Below are 19,764 nucleotides of genomic sequence, written 5' to 3'. Positions count from 1 at the left end.
AGGGAATGGTTTTCAAGGGTGATGATGCAGAGGAACTGAAAGAAATCTTAGTGAATCTGGAAGATGTATTGAGCCAAATTGACAAGTTAAAAAAAGTGATAAATCACCCAGACTGGATGGTATACATCCCGGGGTACTAAAACAACTCAAATATGAAATTGCTGATCTGCTGTTAGTGATCTGTAACCTGTCACTAAAATCATCTGTAGTACCTGAAGATTGGAGGGTGGCTAATGTTACGCAGATTTTATAAAGGGTTCCAGGGTAGATCCAGGAAATTACAGACCAGTAAGCCTCACTTCGGTGCCAGGCAAAATGGTGGAAACAATTATAAAAAATAAAATTGTGGAACACATAGACAAACATGATTTAATGAGACACAGTTAGCATGGGTTCAGCCGAGGGAGATCTTCCCTCACCAATTTGCTTCACTTCTTTGAAGGTATGAATAAACATGTGGATAAAGGTGAGCTGGCTGATGTAGTGTATCTAGATTTTCAGAAAGCTTTTGATAAAGTTCCTAATGAGAGGCTCCTTAGGAAAAAAAAAGAGTCATGGGATAGGTGGCAAAGTTCAGTTGTGAATTAGGAATTGGTTCTCGGCTAGAAAACAGAGGGAAGGGTTAAATGGTCATTTTTCTCAGTGCAGGAGAGTAAATAGTGGAGTGTTGTAGGGATCTGTACTGGGACCGGTGCTATTTAACTTATTTATAAATGATCTGGAAGTTGGAACGATGAGTGAGGTGATTAAATTTGCAGATGACACTAAACTGTTCAAGTTGTTCAAACGCATGCAGATTGTGAAAAATTGCAGCAGACCTTAGGAAATTGGAAGACTGGGCATCCAAGTGGCAGATGAAATTTAATGTGGATAAATGCAAAGTGGTGCACATTGGTAAGAATAACCCGAATCATAGTTACCAGATGCTAGGGTCCACTTTGAGGGTTAGTGCCCCAAAAAAGGATCTGGGTGTCATCGTAGCCAATACGATGAAATCTTCTGCCCAATGTGCGGTGGTGGCCAAAAAAGCAAACAATATACTAGGAATTATTAAAAAAGAGATGGTTAACAAGACTAAGAATGTTATAATTCCCTGTATCGCTCCATGATGCGACCTCACCTAGAGTACTGCGTTCAATTCTAGTCTTCTTATCTCAAGAATGATATAGCAGCAATAGAAAAGGTTTAAAGAAGAGCGAACAAGATAATAAAGGGGATGGAACTCCTCTTGTATGAGGAAAGACTAAAAAGGCTAGGGCTCTTCAGCTTGGAATAGAGACGGCTGAGGGGAGATATGATTGAAGATTTAAGATGTTGTAATTTCTCTGTGGGTTAGGCTCCCCCCCCTTTTCCCCATGGTATTCAGTGTGTCACAGATATTTAGCCTGTATCTTTCTGTAATGCTGGTTTTGTGATGCCAACAGACTACACTGAACCATGCAGAAAGACCTCTCCATACTTTGCATCTTAAAGAAGGATGTGTCCAGACATGATTGCTTTGCATCTAAAAATAACTTGTGGCAGTGATCCAAGAGATATCCAAATCACGTCAGAGAGGATCTCTCCACAGGCTTTTCCAACCTAGTGGGAACATTAAAACCCAATTCTGAATCTGTTGACGAGGCTGCCCTGGACTGGCACACTGAGGTAAAAATCCCTATATGAAGGGCTAGCACCAGTCAATGAGATCAAATGCTATCCCTGCAAATACTCCTCCCCCTGGCTTACTGAAGACTTAAGAACCAAGAAAAGAGAACTAAGGAAAGTGGAAAGGAAATGGTACAAATCCAGGCTTAACAGTGACAGATCCAAATGGAAGGAACTGCATGAAGAATATAAAAAGCCACCCTAGAGGCTAAAAAGATATACTACTCCCAACAACTAATAAAGACCCCCAATAAATCAAAAACCATTTTTTAACCAATGCCTTAATATTGAAATCAACAGCAAAATGCTCTCAGACTACTTCGCTGACAAAGTAGACAAAATATGGTCTCACCTCAACTCTACCATGCTACAGATATCATCCCCCTTGATTTAGACAAGATAATTAAAACTACAACTGGGAATCTAACTCACTTCAAGATTGTCTCCCATGATGACATCACCAAAATACTAGACACTATTCGCCCTTCTAGCTCCATCCTAGACCCCTGTTGGTCACACCTCTGTAAAAGACATTTTGTAGACTCCATCCTTCCTCTTATCAACACCTCTCTACAAATGGGCTTAGTGCCAACAAACTGGAAGTCATCAGTCATCAGACTGATCCTGTTAAAACCCACACTCAATCAAAATGTGCCCAGCAACTTTAAACCTGTCTTCAATCTGCCCTTCGTCTCCAAGATCCTGGAAAAAATAGTACTAAATCAACTACACTCCATCAATGACATAGAAAGATCCCTATCTACTTTCCAATTGGGATTCAGGAAATTCCACAGTACTGAAACCATTCTTCTGGACATCATCGCTGAATGCTGGAAACTCATGGATAAGGGTAATGATGTCCTACTGGTGCTGCTGGATCTCAGTGTAGCATTCGACACTATTGACCATCCTCTCCTTATTACACAGCTCTCTGAAATTGGAATCCAAGATGCTGCATTACGATGGTTCGCCTCTTTCCTGAATAATAGATCCCAAAGCGTACTGCTCAATAATGTGCTATCGAAACCAAAACTGATCAAATACAGTGTTCCACAAGGGGCTCTACTATCGCCCCTATTATTCAATTTCTACATTAGACCTGTCCTAGACATAGCCTGAAAATATCAAATACAGATTCACTCCTACTACTAGGAGAAAACCATGATGCCCAGATTGAAAAACTCCTAAACTGCCTCTTGGAAATCAAAATCTGGATGCCCGGCAACTAATTGCAACTAAACGCCTCAAAAATGGAACTCCTTTGGATCCACAAAGAACACTGCAACCATGCCTGTCACTCATTATGCTGGGACTCAACTACAATAACTACAAAAGACCAAGCGTGCAGCCTAGGAATACTCCTTGATGCCAATCTATCACTTTCCAACCATATCTCTCAGATGGTATCTTCCTCATTTTACTACCTGTGACAGGTCCAGAAAATAAGGAACTACTTTTCTGAATCTGACTCACCCTTCTACTCTATGCCTTAGTCCTCTCCCACATGGACTACTACAATGCTCTATTCAACGGTCTCACAGCGAAGAACACACAATATTTCCAACATATAGAAAATGCGGCTATTTATTAAATTTTCTATACCGTTCTCCCAGGGGAGCTCATAGTGGTTTACATGAATTTATTCAGGTACTCAAGCAGACTACTAAAAAACCTCTATGCCTGGGACCCTGTCTCCAAGGCTTTATGGTTGCCTCACTGGCTGTCCATATCCAAACGTTGTGTCCTCAGTAAGTGCCAAACAAGTCCCTCTGCTTCCAAGATGAAATACACCTCAAAACGCCTCCTGGTCGTGCCCTTCAACTGCAAACCGCCAAATGACGTTCGTACTCCCACTTCATACCGAGCCACTGGAATCGACTGCCTCCACAGATCAGATCCCTTGAAGGACTCCTCAACTTTAGGAAAGCAATAAAAACATTCCTCTTCACCTAACTCTCTCAACATGACCGATGGATCGAAAGAAATGTATATTGGTACTAGATCCTCGGTATATGTCACGTTAGGATTAAACTTGTATTGAAACATCTTGAAATGTAACTATGGCAAATTCAACCCACAAACTATATATTATGAATATTGGTATTAGATCCTTACTATGTAGTGACTTAGGATAAAAACCTTTATTAAAAACTTGTACTGTAACTATGATACATTGTAACCTAATTGTATATTATATATGTTAACCTGTAACCCATTCTGAGCTCTTTGGGGTAAAAGGGATAGAAAACAAATTAAATAAATAAATTCATATATTTACTCTTCTACCTATTTGTTGCTGGCTTTTAGAAAGCTGTGGTAGAATTCCTATGAGTGTCGGAGCATTTACCTCGCCAGCCTGTATTAGGAACTTCATTCTAATCTTTTCTTCTGTTATATACGTATTGGTCATATATTGCTTTTGTAAATTAAACCAATATGTTCCTGTTATTACCATGTGATCCTTTAGCTGATCTCAGGTCAGCTAAATATATGTGTTCTATTTTTCTGGAGTGCTGCCAAGTTATTAGCTACATATCCTTGTCCTACCACTGACGAGTAGGGGTCAGTGGTTATTACTGGTATTACTGCCACACCTCCATTGATTTTTCTTACATTAAAATACACATAGACTCCTGCAGGTATTTTTGAAAAGGCTTTACATCAGCAGAACCTTTTCTAAAATGCCACCTGAACTGATCAGGTTCTAACTTTGATGTTTCATTTCCAGTTTCTACATTCTATGTAAAATGGAGCTTTACATCTAGCAAAAGATTACATCACTTTAAATTTAAATTATTTAAATTTAAATTACATTTAAATTATTTTTGGGAGGGTAATTTTATAATGGATTTTTTTTGCATATAAATTCCACTCTTTCTTTCTGTTACCCCTTCCTCCTCCTGGACTGCTGCACCATCCAAACCTTCTCACCTATTCAGTTGGAGCTACAACAAGGTGATAGCAAAAATATTTTCAGATCTTTATTTCTTTATCTATTCTTATCTTCCATTATGTTTCTATTTTTGTACCATGTATTTAGGTTTATTTTCATGTCTCTAGCCTTTCATTATTAATTTATTTTTCTTTATTCCATATTTCTTTCCCCCTCAGTCAAGTTTTCTTCTTCTTTGCACACTTTGGCTCCCTTTTATCAAGCTGTGATAGAGCATTTTATTGTGGGCCAGTGAGGTAAATGTTTTGACGCTCATAGGAATTGAATGAGCATTAGACATCTATCTTGTTGGCCCGCAGTAAAACACTCTACCGCAGCTTGATAAAAAGGGGCCTTTATTTTCTCAGTATTTCCTCTTAGACTTTTTTTACCTATCAATATTCCACCCATCCATGTCATTGAATAGATTATACAACATTAAATTACAATTAATTATACAGCAATAACAACTATTAGAAAACATAACTTCTAACTCTTTTCTAAACATATAATGGCAGGTCAGCAGCCTTAGTTCCAGAGGCAGCCTGTTTTACCTAACAGGACCAGTCACAGAGAAACTTCATTTCTTAGATTCACGGTATCCAAGTTGATTGATGGCCTCACATTCTCAGACCTCAGAGAACACATTGGCTTATAGATTTTTGGAACTGAATTAAAACGTTGGATCACATTACCACCCAAAGCATGATAGATGAATGTTGAAATTTTTAACTTGACTCTCTTCAAAATGGGCAACCAGTGTAACTCAGGCAGAAATGGTAATATATGAACATATTGATAAGCCCCAGCTAATAACTGAACAGCACAATTCTGATGTCATCTTCCTTTTGCTTATATCACGAGTTCCATTCTATGTCATTTTCAAACAAAAAAAATCTAGCTGTTTAGCGGTTTCAAAAATAGATGTTTCCTTGCCCCAGCTATTGGATGTCTTGTTGGAAATGTCCAAAGTCGGACTTAGACATATTATCAAAAATGCCCCTCCACGCCAATTCAGATAACATTCCGTTACGGTGGGAAGATATTTGTTGGATTTGAGTACCCAGGGAGACCTGCAAAGCTGCAATAGCCTCCCAAATTGTATCCAAGTTAATCACAGATGGTCTTTTATTGGGGTCAGAGCCACTTGTGAACCAAAGTTCTCAATACTCACAGTGTTCAAAGTTAAAGGGATTTCAGTAAGATCCAGTCTTCCTTCGTCCCACCGTGTTGAACCACTCACTGGTGTAAAAGTAAGAAGTACCACAATCATACTCTATCATTTCAGGGAGCATTTCACGATAAAGACTTCCGTCAGCTGCTATTTACATCTCGTTCTTACCTACATTTCAGAAAACAATTGAAGACTTATCTGTTTAGAAAAACACTAGATTGATTAGATTCATACTGATTTATTCCTTTGTTATTATGTAATTTTTTTGTAAACCGCATTGAACTCTATGGTCATGCGGTCTAGAAATTCGATGCTATGTTATATGAATCCAAAGATGTTCGAAGTTGCTCTGTTATTACTGTGGATTTACTCTTCCCCTCACTGCTCAGAGGCAGAGCACTCTCGTGCTCATCTCCCAGTGTCAATGATGATGCAGAAAGGAGCTGCAGTTGATTGAGCGGACTTTGATCATCTAGAGAGAAACTAACCACCTTGAATGAGACCTGGAGATCCTCCACTTGACTTCTTCCTGCTGCAGAGGCCCTTTCCTCGAGATACCCAGTCCAGGGGTAGGCAATTCCGGTCCTCGAGAGCCGGAGCCAGGTCAGGTTTTCAGGATATCCACAATGAATATGCATGAGATGGATTTGCATGCATGCCTCCTTGAGATGCAAATCTATCTCATGCATATTTATTGTGGATATCCTGAAAACCTGACCTGGCTCTGGCTCTCGAGGACTGGAATTGCCTGCCCCTGACCTAGTTCATGATCCACAAAACGATCCATTAGGCCAGGTAATACAGCTCCAGACCTGGGTTAAGATGGAAAAACACAGGTCTTTGATTATCTTTTTTTCATCATCAATCTCCTTCAACAGCATGACAGCATTGTGGATGCCTCAGGCAACCATCTTGTCTAAGCTCCTCCCCCCCTTTTCCCCGTCTTCACTTTCAAGCATAGTTTTCTTTATATCTCCAAAGAAATCTTTGGTTCTAACAGAATATGGGGCCACCTTTGGGTACATCTCTGATAAGCATGCCTGGAAACTAGCCCAAGATGGGGATATTACAGAACTTGTGGAACATTTCCATTCTATATATCCTAAAAAATCTACTCCATGGGTCTCATGAGTCACCTTGGGACAGCCATGGGAGGGGGGTGGGTGGGGTGATCTTGTCATGAACTCTCAGTCCATGGAGCATGCAGCAGAGTTGTTACTAGTGAGTCACAATTCCATGTGCAAGCAGCAGAGGATCCTGGTAAATGTATCTTCTCTGAAGGCTGTTAAGCTCCACCCACTGACCCAACAGGGACCACCTCTTAATAGCTGGTCTATCTAAACCCCTTTGCATCCATAGCTCCCTGCTTGTGCAACAAACTATGTGGATTTGTTTCCTGAAGCTCTCTTCTGGCTTGTTCCTGCAGTTATTTTTGAATTTTTACTGGACCCTCAATTTATTCTTTCACTTGCACCAGCATTCCTGGATTATAGTCTTTGTGCCTGACTCTTTCTAATCTTTTGGCTTTTGACCTTGGCCCGGCTTGAATCCACTAGCCCCAATATTCTGCCACAGTGATAGCAGGAAGGTTCTTGCTACTGAGTGTCTTGACCAGTGCCTGACAACTGAAAAGCACTTCAGAAAGAGTTAAACAGAACAGCAAAGCTATTGTTGTATGTTAAAAATATGTGCAAGAACAGTCTCAAGAGAGACAAGCTAACAGTATCTCATCTCTAAGATTATCAAACATAAACAAAGAAAAATCAATAAGCCATGTATTTTTTTTATTTCTAGATGTAAAGTTTTAACTGTTTCTATTTTCTTGTAAATTAAACTTAATTTTTTTATAATTTTTGTAGAGAAATAAAATTGATTCTAATTTAGTTTAATACATATTATATGACACACACACAAATATCTATATTGATATTCCTGGGGCCTCTTGGAAACAATGTCATTGAAATATTTTCTTAAGCAAAATATAAACCAGAATGTTTTAAATTCAAAGCTACATGCATTGAGATCCTTCGCATTTTAATTCTCTGTAAAATGTTTTTCTTGCAATTAGAGGAACAGATGGCCAAGGCTTTCTTAAAATAAGGTGTATATGGAAGTATGAACAAAAAAGGGATAGAATAACATTGCTGTGATTTTTTTTTTTTTTGGGGGGGAGGTGCAGTGATATCATCCATTTAACTCTATGATAAATAATTCTAAGTAGCAATGCAATATGCCAAAGTACGAGGATGTAAGTTTATATCTTTCTCCTGCTTGGCTTCAAGTAGACATTTGAGGGGACCTGAGAAGATGGAGTGAGAATTGAGAGGAGAGGGAAATAGGGTTTGCTTACTTTTTTTTTTTGGGGGGGGGGGGGGATTGGAAAAGGAGGTTGGGACATTAGCAGTGGAGGTAGAGGAAGGAATTGCATGATGCCAACACTGCTCTTATTTACTCAAAGCACCAGTCTGTCTTATGTTGATGGTCCCAATCTTCGCTAACATCTGCCAGTATGAGTTTTTATGAGTTTATTTGTTTGTGTCCCACTTTATTCACAGTGGGTCACTGTAAATACATACACAGTATTAAAAAGACATACATACATGCACAATGCATCCTTAAAACAGACACTAACCAGCGACCAGCGCTCAGACAAGTATAATAGACTTAGGGTTCTTTTATCAAGCCGCGCAGGTGGTTTAACGCATGTAATAGCGTACGTTAAACCACCGACCGTTCTAGCCGCTACCACCTCCCTTGAGCAGGCGGTAGTTTTTAGACCAGCGCGGGGGTTAGCACGTGATTAAAAGTCACGCGCGCTAACCCCGCTAGCGTGACTTAATAAAAGGATCCCTTAGTTCCCATATTTCATTTTACAGAACAAGTGTCTCTTCAATAATTGCTTAAAAATACATAAATTTCCATGCTGGCGTATATACATGGGAACCTCATACCATTCTTGAGGGCCTATGCATGAAAACACGCTCGTTCTTGATACCTTCAATCTCAGACACTTAACAGGTGGGATATACAAGTCAGCAACGGTGAACAGAACGTAGTTTTGATAGTAGAACATAGGGCAGAACACTATCTGTCAAACTTAGCTACCATAGTTAGCCTGGTTAAAGTCTATATCACTTTTCTAGACTGAGGAATCTGACTATAATGACTGTTGCCAAGAATGATGTGAGTGGAAAGAAGCACAAGGTTCTTTTGCGTTTTGAGCAAACAAAAAGGAAATCCCCCCCCCCCTTTACGAAGCCACGTTAGGCTTTTTTTTACTGCCAGCTATGGCTGTATTAGCTCCAACGCTCATAAAAATTCTATGAACGTTGGAGCTAATACTGCCGTGGCTGGCGATAAAAAAAGCCTAATGCGGGTTTGTAAAAGGGGGGTTATTGAAGGACCGACAAGGTCCATGTTTTGATGTGCCCACTTGCGCCAGGGGTTGTTCAATGCGATCCACACAAAGATTAGCCCAACAAATAACTCCTAATATTGAGGTGCTCAATAAGCAGAATCCTTGGCAGTCAGTGTGCACTTTCCATTCTTTTCTGGACCCTTCTGCCCCAACCCTACCCTCTCCACCCCCAACACCGCCTGCATGCGAACCATGTCTCTTCTTCCTTGAGCTCGGAGCTGCATCTGGAGGGCATTTGTCCATCTGTGGACGTCGACACGCATGTGTGCTTACTACAGACTATTACTACAAGCTATAAAGCAGTGCTGTGGAGCGCACTCAGGCATCCCACAGTAGTTTTGGGCTCAGCACATGCTTCCCACTTGCTAAAAAATACTTTTTAATTTTTAGCAGCAGAGATGTTGTGGGATTAGACTCAGAGAGTAGGCATGCTCTGCGCTAATCAGTGCAGGTACCTTGGTGTGTGCCAACCCAATTAGTATGTGATTAGCCCAGAAGCCCTTACCACCTAGAAAATAGGTGTTGGTAAGTGCTCCCACACTAATGGCTATGTGCAGTGGCATAGTAAGTGGGGGTGCAGACCACCCTGGACACCGTATCTTTGGGGGCTCTGGCACCTCTCTGCTCTACCACACCGCGCCATGCTCACATCATCCCTGCGCCAGCCTGGTTCCCCTCTGAATCACTTCTGGATCACGGGGCCTGGAAGTGACATCAGAGGGAAATCCAACACTTGCGCAAGGAACAACGCTGCAGAAGCCACTCACACTGGTGAAGATTTAGAGCTACGGGGGGGACGGAAAGCACGACTGTGGAGTGGGGGTGGGGGTGGGTGGGAAGGAGTGGAGGGCATGGAAGGAGCAGGGGCGTGGAGAGGAAGATGCAGGGGGGTGCAGAGGGGTGCCACCACCCCAAATGCCTCCCACCCTTACTGTACCACTGGCCACATGCCAAGGGTGAAATTCGTATGTAGCCATTAATAGAGAAAATGGGAAATGTGGATATTTTATAGCCATTCTAAAAGTGGCCTCAGCACACAGGAAAGCCCCACACTAGTGCCAGAGCCCCTTAACTAGGTGGAAGAAAAGGTCTTAACATTTTAAGTATTTTAATAAGAATCTAACTCAGACCCCCTTTCACTGTTCCTAAATCCTATATAATATAACCCTAGCCGTGCATGTGCACTTACCTGCGTGCTTCCGTGATCTCTGATCTGTGATCAGTAGGTCCATGGCCAGCAGGAGTGCGTATGCGGTGGCCAGACAAAGCGGAGAAACACAGAACAGCCGGCGACTCCCCCCTCCCGCCCTCACTCACCGCCAAAACCACCACCTCCAAAGCCTCCTCCTTCTCGCCGGCTCACCCGTGTTTAAAATCAGAGAAAAGCACTGCTCCGTGCTAACGCTGGCCTCGCCGTCTTCTGTCCACTGCGGCCCACCCTCTCTGACTACTTCCTGTTTCCACTAGGGTTGGCCGCAGTGGATAGAAGACGCCGAAACCAGCGGTAGCGCGGTGCAGCGCTTTTCACTGAATTTAAACACGGTGGCTGGGAAGGGGACAGCGGAAATGCTGCTGCTGCACAGGGAAGGCTGGGAAATGCTGCTGCTGCACAGGAAAGGCCGGGAAATGCTGCTGCTGCATAGGGAAGTGTGTGTGTTTGTGGGGGAAATGCTGCCTCTGTACAGGGAAGACCGGGAAATGCTGCTGCTGCACAGGGAAAGCTGGGAAATGCTTCTGCTGCACAGGGAAGGGTGGGAAATGATGCTGCCACACAGGGAAGTGTGTGTGTGTTTGGGGGAAGTGCTGCTTCTGCACAGGGAAGGCCGGGAAATGCTGCTGCTGCTGCACAGGGTAGTGTGTGTGTGTGTGTGGGGGGGGGGAAATGCTGCTGCTGCACAGGGAAGTGTGTGTGTGTGTGTGTGTGAAATGCTGCCTCTGTACAGGGAGGACCGGGAAATGCTGCTGCTGCACAGGGAAGGCCGGGAAATGCTGCTGCTGCACAGGGAAGGGTGGGAAATGCTGCTACTACACAGGGAAGTGTGTGTGTGTGTGTGGGGGGGGGAAATGCTGCTTCTGCACAGGGAAGGCCGGGAAATGCTGCTGCTGCTGCACAGGGTAGTGTGTGTGTGTGTGTGGGGGGGGATATGCTGCTGCTGCACAGGGAAGTGTGTGTGTGTGTGTGTGTGTGTGTGTGTGTGTGTGTGTGTGTGTGTGTGTGTGTGTGTGTGTGTGAAATGCTGCCTCTGTACAGGGAGGACCGGGAAATGCTGCTGCTGCACAGGGAAGGCCGGGAAATGCTGCTACTACACAGGGAAGTGTGTGTGTGTGTGGGGAAAATGCTGCTTCTGCACAGGGAAGGCCTGGAAATGCTGCTGCTGCACAGGGTAGTGTGTGTGTGTGTGTAGGGGGGGGGAAATGCTGCTGCTGAACAAGGAAGGGCAGGAAATGCTGCTGCTGTACAGGGTAGTGTGTGTGTGTGTGTGGGAGGGAAATGCTGCTGCTGCTGCACAGGGAAGTGGAGGGGACGGAGAGGGAAAGGGGGCCTGGGAGCAATCTTGGTTTGCTTTGGGGGAGGGGAGACAGAAGGAGGCCATGGAGAGACATAAAGACAGGCAGGCAGGCAGCGCATTAGAATGAAAGACAGACACACAGAAAGACAGCAGGCAGGGAGAGAGACAAAAAGAAAGAAAGACAGACATGGTGCCAGAGAGAGAACCAGAAAGAAAGAAGGACAGACAGCGGGAGGGAGAAAGACAGAAAGAAAGGAAGAGAGACAGGGGCAGGGAGAGACACAGAAAGTAAGAAAGAAAGACAGCCAGACATATATTATAGTTATAAAGTCTTCTGTTTAATGTGATTTTACCTTTAAGTGCATCAGAATTAGACAGGTTTAGAGACAACATTATTTTTAAAGAAAAATCCCTGACTTTTTTCCATTGAAAGTGGCCATGTGGGATAAATATAACGTATTCTTCTTGTACAGGAAAGTACTGCAATGCAGAGTTTCTTTGCAGCATCATTTACAAAAGGAAACTGGGTAAGTCAATAAGGAAAACTATTCTGTCATATACTAGTTACAGTGATAAGAAACAATTGTAAGAACAGGAAAAAACCCAAAAAACCACCCCAGTAAATAGCAGCTGGGGGGGATTTCTATGAGCGTTGGAGCTTATACCGCCATGGCCGGCAATAAAAAATGCTAACATGGTTTCATAAAGGGGGGGGGAGGGGGTTGCTATGCACAATTTAACCCTCTCATTCTGTAACAAATTGTCTAAATTTAAGCACATTCTGCAAACTTAAATATATAGAATCTTGCCATTCATGTGGGTAAGTAGTGTGCCTAAGCACTATTCTATAATTAGTCACTTAAATGGCATACTGCAGTGGTCCCCAAATCAAATCTTGTGGGTACCCCAGCCAGTCAGGTTTTCAGAATATCCACAATAAATATTCATGAGAGAGATTTGCATGCATTGCCTGGAAATCTCTCTCATGAATATTCATTATGGATATCCTGAAAACCTGACTGGTTGGGGTGCCTCCAGGTAGGGTTACCAAATTTTCCAGAACTAAAATCTGGATCCATGGGTATGCCCCGAGGCCCACACAGTTATGCCCCCAGGCCCGACTCCTCGACCTGTTCACTTGTCGGGAGGGCATCTGCACATGCGCTGGTGTGACGCGATGATGTCACACGCATGCACGCATGTGCGTGACATCACCGTGTTGCATCCGCGCATGCACAGATGCCGTTTCAACGTCACTCCTAGCTGGTAGCTTTTCAAAACCGGACATTTTTCATCCCCTGTACCCTCACTTTTCCCCGCAGTCTTAATTTTCTTCCCTGCAACTCCCCACTCAAAGCAGAAGGATGATTTTATGCAATTTTAATTGGCCTAAGGCATTACAAATAAACATTTTAAGACTAAAGTGTTGTTTTGGTTTTTTTTTTTTTTGTAACTTCTATTTTTTTTAAATTATATTCTGCATATCCTACAATTCTATGCAGATTACAAATTATTCAGGTGCTCAAGCATTATTCCCTAACTTTCCCAGTGTGATCCCACTCTATTTAATATACCTGGGGCAATGGGGATTAAGTGACTTGCCCAAGATCACAAGGAGCAGTGCAGGATTCGAACCCACAACCTCAGAGTGGCAAGGCTGTAGCTCTAACTACTGCACCACACACTTCCACAAATATTGATAAAAGTACAACTACACACGCACAGAATGCACTGGGAAGGAGGCCTAAGACTCCTGTTGGCCCAGGTACCTAATGCCCCTCCTAGGCGCATGGACCAATCAGGGCCTTAGGTCTCTCCAAGGTGCATCCCAGGATATATTGGGAAGGGGAAGGCCCACCATCTGAAGAGGGGGGTTTGGGGATGATGGTGGGAGGGATTGGGCATCCCTCCTGTCAGCTGACTTACAGTGGGGTTTAGGGGTTTCCTGCCACAGCCGCTCAACTGATTGTGGCAGGGATATTTCCTTGCTGCAATCAGTTTAGTGGCCGTATCTATTTGAAATGTAGGCCAGAATTTTGCTAGCTTACATTTCAGGTGCCTCTTGTGGCCCTAGGGAGACGCCTAGGGCTGCTTAAGTTCATTTAAGGCCACTTCTGGGCGAAACCATGCCCATCCTTGGGTGAACTTCTAGGTGCCTCCCTGCAGTGCCTAAGGTGAGGGGGCCTACCTTATTTTTTTCCCGAAAAATGCATCCTGATTACCTGGTTAGAAACATAGAAACATGAAACATAGAAACTTTGGCAGATAAAGGCCAAATGGCCCATCTAGTCTGCCCATCCGCAGTAACCATTATCTCTTTCTCTCTCCGAGAGATCCCATGTGCCTATCCCAGGCCCTCTTGAATTCAGACACAGTCTCTGTCTCCACCACCACTTCCAGGAGACTGTTCCACGCATCTACCACCCTTCTGTTAAAAAGTATTTCTTTAGATTACTTCGGAGCCTATCACCTCTTAACTTCATCCTATGCCCTCTCATTGCAGAGTTTGTGCCTTGGTGACTGTGTCCTTAAAAAGGGACCATGCTTGCTCTAGCATTTTTACACTGCTTATCCTCTTCTTAATCTTCTTCCTCACCGTGAGTCTCATCCCTTTTTGGAAGTTCAGTGCCGTGGCTGTTGTTCTGGATCAATGTTTTGATCCTGTGTCTAGGTTGAAGCGGATCATATTGTGATCACTGCTTTCCAGCATCCCTTCTACTTCTACACCTTGTGTTGGTCCTCATAGTCCATTTAGAATTAAGTCCAGAATTGTATTTCCTCTCGTATTTTCCTTGACAAGTTGTTCCAGGAAGCAATCGCCTACAGCATCCAGGAACTTGGTCTCCCTACTGCAGTCTGAGGTGCCTAGTTCCAGTCTATCCCCGGATAATTGAAGTCACCCATAATAACTATGTTGCCTCCCTTGCAGTTGCGTTTAATATCATCCGTCATATCTCCATCAATTTCTTCGGACTGCCCTGAGGGTTGTTAGTAGATGCCGATCTTTGTTCCGTTCCATTTGTTCCCGGAATTTTGACCCATAGAGACTTTACTTTATTTTTTGTTTCCGACATGTTCTCTCCGGTAGATTCAATTCTCTGTTTGATGTATAGGGCAATACCCCAACCTTTTTGACCTACTCTGTATCTGCGGTATAGCTTTGAATCCTGGTAGCAGAGTGTCCTAGACATTTTCATAGTTCCACCATGTTTCCTGATGCCGATAATGTCAAGGTTATCTTTTTGTGCCATAACTTCCAATTCCCCGATCTTATTCCTTAGACTCCTTGCATTCGTGTACATACACTTGAGTTTTCAGCTTGTTACTTTCTTGCATTTCCTTCCCTTTTCGATCCATCAGGATTTCTCTCTTGCCTATAAGCCATATAATAATTATTCATAATGTAATTATATGAGCATGGGAAACCTCTGTTCAGCTGTGAATATGAAAGTATGCAGCTATTACAGATCGTTCAAGACTATTCTGCATAAGAAAAATCTATATTATATTGGTGCACTTTGCAAACCATATCATGACAGGTTGAAAAGCTATAGACAGGGTGAAAAATCTGAATCCCAATTTAAACTACAGGGATGTAAAGTGTTCATCTCACAGATAGTTCTCTGTTCTGGATGGAAAAGCAGTTGAGCAAGATCACCTCCTCTCCATCATTGTTGAATGGTTTTATATATGAAAAAGCAGATGTCTTCTACTGTATGTTGTTTCTCAATCCAGTGTTTACTAGAGATACTGATTTAACTTGTCTGGAGACACAGCTTTGATATTCTATTATACGTGTGCATACCATCCTCTTTGTTTTGCCAACATATAGTAAATTGCATGAGCACATAATGATGTGGAGGGGCATTTTTGAAAAAAAAAAAAAATGTCTAAGTCCAACTTGAACGTTCAACTGAAGTCCAACTGAACATCCAAAGTTGAAGGTATAAAAATGGCCATTTTTAAATGGCAAACTGCTGGATGTCCAAATACAATTTTTTTTTTTTTTTTAAATTGTCTACTTAAACATCTTGGCCACCGGGACGTCTAGGCCACCAGAACATCTAACTTTATATCCCATTTTTGATCAGAAAAACATCCAAGTTGAAAACGTCCTAATCCTGACCATTTGGGTGTGGGCAGAACCAGCATAGTATTGGACTGGCCATATAAGACAGCCCGATAGAGCAATGAGACACCTTACAGGGAACTGCTGTGAACTTCACATGTATATCTTACAATAACCCCCTTATAATTTATGGTGAGCCCCCCCCAATGCCCACAAAACCTACTATACCCTCTTGTGTACCACCCCAGTAGCACCTATGGCTGCAGGTGGCACCTATATGGCAGTAGAGTAGGGTTTGGGTGGGCTCACATGTTCTACCATAGATGTATTGGTTAGAATGTCTTATGGGCCAGGGTTTTCCTCTCAATCGTTCATTAGCCCACCCACCAAGCTACTTAAGACACCTATGTGCAGCTCTACTAGGCTTCCCCATACTAGATGCTGCTGTTTTAGAACCAGGTATGTACATTTTTGTTCTCATTTTTATGTGGTAGAAGGGAGACTGTGAGCACTGGAGGAGTGTGGGGGTGGCTTACCTTGATGCATGCAGTAGTCATCTGGTCAATTTGGGCACCTTTGTGGCACTTAGACCCTTCTAAAACATGTCTAGTTCTAAACGTATATGTTCCATCCATGATGGCTTGCAAAATGTTTGATTATATTGCTGTAAGATTTCCATGTCTAATCCACCCTTGAAAATGCCTAAAGCCTGCCCATAACACACCTCCACCATGTCCATCTCGTGCTCCGGATGTATAGAGACTGGAACACATCACTAGATATACAGAAAGATGGTTTTGATTATTGGCACTTGGACATCCTGGTGATTAGGATGTCCAAGTGCTGATTTAGGATGCTTTTTGGACGTCTGTTTTTTTATTTTGAGCCTGATAGATTACATGACTTGTAATGCAATCACTAGAAAATTGTAAATTATGTCTTACCAGTGCCAGGATGATTGAACACCGACAGCATTAAGTTTGTCTGATCTTCTAAACCCCTATCTCTCACTTAGCACTCCTCCTCCCCCGTCTCTCTTCACATTCCACTTCTCCTGCCCATTCCCCTCTCCTCCCCTGTCCCTCAACTGTATCGATACCTGCTCTCACAGTATCCACTTTGTACTTATCCACTACTGTATATCTTCTTGAACTGAATAGGTATGACGGGATATAAATAAAGCTATTATTATTATTATTAGTGAACGCCGGCAAACTGAACACTTGCCACAGAGAGTGTCCAAGATGTTGGATATTTTTAGCAGATCTTAATGGAAGGGCAGAAGGAGCCAGTTTATTTCTTAGATTTTTCCCACATTTCATGAGCTATCGTTTCTTGTTCTTAAAAACAAGTTGTGGATTTCTAGGATGTGCTAATGCTTCTTGATGATCCTTTGAATGTCATGAGAGATATGTGAAACATTAAGTGTACAGATGAAGTCTGGAGAGATTTTCAGGTTATGTCCGGTCAGTAATATGTCTTCATGGCAATGAAGCTTTGATTTACAAAATCTCTCATCAATGCACCTTGAAGGTCATAATTGTTGCTCAAAATCAACAGACTCTGAGCATAGATGGCATAGTCTCAGGAGCTGGCTATATGGCAAGTTATCCTTCAAATGCTTATTATGGAAGCTTGTAGCTGTTCTTATCTGTAGGCTTTATATAAATAGACGTGATGAAACTGTAGTCACCCTTCCTTATAAGAATATCGAGGAAAGGAATGACTTCTGCATTGTATTGCATCTTAAATTTTAAATTAACAGCCCTAGTGTTTAGCTAATTATAAAATGCTTCTAAGCGTGCAATATCTCCCTTGCAATGGATAAAGATAACATCTATCTATGTTTTATAAAGTCTAGGGCCCCTTTTTATCAAGCCACATTAGGGTTTTGTTATTGCCGGCTGCTGCGGTAAAAGCTCCGACACCATGAGTGTTGGAATTCTATGAGTGTCGGAGATTTTACCACATTAGCTGGTGATTTTAAAAAACCCTAACTCGGCTTGATAAAAGGGGGCCTAAGTTCTATAAGAGATGGATGATTCTGTATAAACCATTGGGAATATGGCATTTCTGTTCTCTAATGTTTTAGCAATAATGGAAAGGGCTTCAAGTTGGGGGATGTTTGTATACTGAATAGGTTTCTATATCCAACATGACTAAATATATATCCCTAAGGTCCCTGTTGAATTTGTCCAGAGTGGTAATCATGTCTTCCAAATCTCGTACATATAATGGAATCTTGGAAATTAAAGGATGTAAGAAATAGTCAAAAAAATTGGAGAATGGCCCAAGGACAGAACCATTGCCTGAGATGATAAGTCTGACCAGAAGGTCTGTACGTGATTTATATATCTTTGGTAGATTGTTGGAATCACTGGATGTTCTACAATAAGATCTCTCTTCTCATTTGAAGTTAAGAATCCAAGAGTATAGGCAGCTTCAATGGTTTCGATGATGTCTTTTTTTTCAAAGATTCCGTAGGTCCTCATTTAGAGCTACATAAAAATTCTTATTCATAAGTTGTCATTCTATTTCAGATATGTATTTTTTTTGTAATCCATTATGACAATTCCACCTCCTTTATCAACTGGTTTTATGACTATTTCTTGATTATCTGACAGTAATTTGACAGCTATGAATTCCTCCATGGTGGGATTATAATATGATGGTTTTCTTTTCTTCTGTTTTAGCATAGCGATTTCTCAGAAGACACGTTCACAAAATGAGGAGATAAGAGGGCCATCAGGACTGGATGGAATCTATTTGGAGTTCCTCTTCCTGATGGATTGATCCAAATTAGATGAATTAGATTTAGAGAAGAAATGGCAAATCTGGAGGTTTCTTTTACAATTATATAAATGAATTCTTAGGATCTTAGAGATACGAGGGAACAAATGGAAGGCCTTTTTCTAGTACCTCAGACTGCATGGATGTCAATGCGGCTGATGAAAGGTTGATTACTAGTATCTCTTCTACCATGGTTTGTGGGGTAGAAATTCTCTGGAATTCATTCTCCCTCTGTCTCTGTATGGAACGTAGCATTTTTCATCTCTATAATATTGTATATTTCTTTTTCTGGTAACTATACAAATAGCACATATAGGGCTCCTTTAACTAAGCTGCGGTAGCGGTTTTAGCGCATGCTTAGCGCGCGCTGCAATGCCAAGCACACTTGATGCTAATGCCTCCATTGAGCTGGCGTTAGTTTGTCCACGTAGCGCGGGGTTAGCGTGCACTAATCTGCAGCGCACGCTAAAAATGCTACTGCAGCTTAGTAAAAGGAGCCCATATTTGCCTTAAAATCTTAGTCAAAAGGTATGCTCATAGTTAATATCATATGGATCTTAATGTGGATCTAAGCATGATGATAATCACCATTCAGTCTTCTTTAGACGCTTATGCTTGTCTATCACTGTTCATCAATTTTTAGTGTCTCTGTCATATAATACCACAACCTTACAATGTTTATCACATTAAATTGCAACCACTCTTTTAAGTGACCACCACAAAATATTATACTTCTGTTATTCCATATCTCTCTATCACTTTACACGTCAACCGTATGATTTTTTTCTCTATTCTATGAGGACTCCTAAGGAAGGCCCAGGGCTGAAACACAAACTGTGTAGGGTCCATTTATGATCTTACATGAAACAACACAGTGAGCTTTGTTTTTAATGGGAACTTTATATTCATACAGCCTTTATCCACTGTTTTCTTTTTCTCTTCTTGTGCTGTGGACTTGTCTTTCCCCTTTATTGTTTCTTTGTTTGCCCTGTATGAGTAGCACAGAATATTGCTACTATTTGGGTTTCTGTTAGGTACTTGTAACTTGGCTTGGCCACTATTAGAAACAAGAAACTAGGCTAGATGACCTAGTATAGCTATTCTTATGTCATGTCATGTTATCATAATATGCATTAATACGAATGCATGATTTTTACCATGGAATTTTAACTGTTGCTCCAAAGGTGTTGTTCACTGCTTCTGCATTAAAAGTTGGTGCTCTGG

Source organism: Geotrypetes seraphini, chromosome 3, assembly GCF_902459505.1.
Source record: "Geotrypetes seraphini chromosome 3, aGeoSer1.1, whole genome shotgun sequence".
NCBI classification, from domain to species: Eukaryota; Metazoa; Chordata; class Amphibia; order Gymnophiona; family Dermophiidae; genus Geotrypetes; species Geotrypetes seraphini.
The sequence above is the reverse complement of the archived record's forward strand: the minus strand, read 5'-3'. Positions refer to the sequence as shown.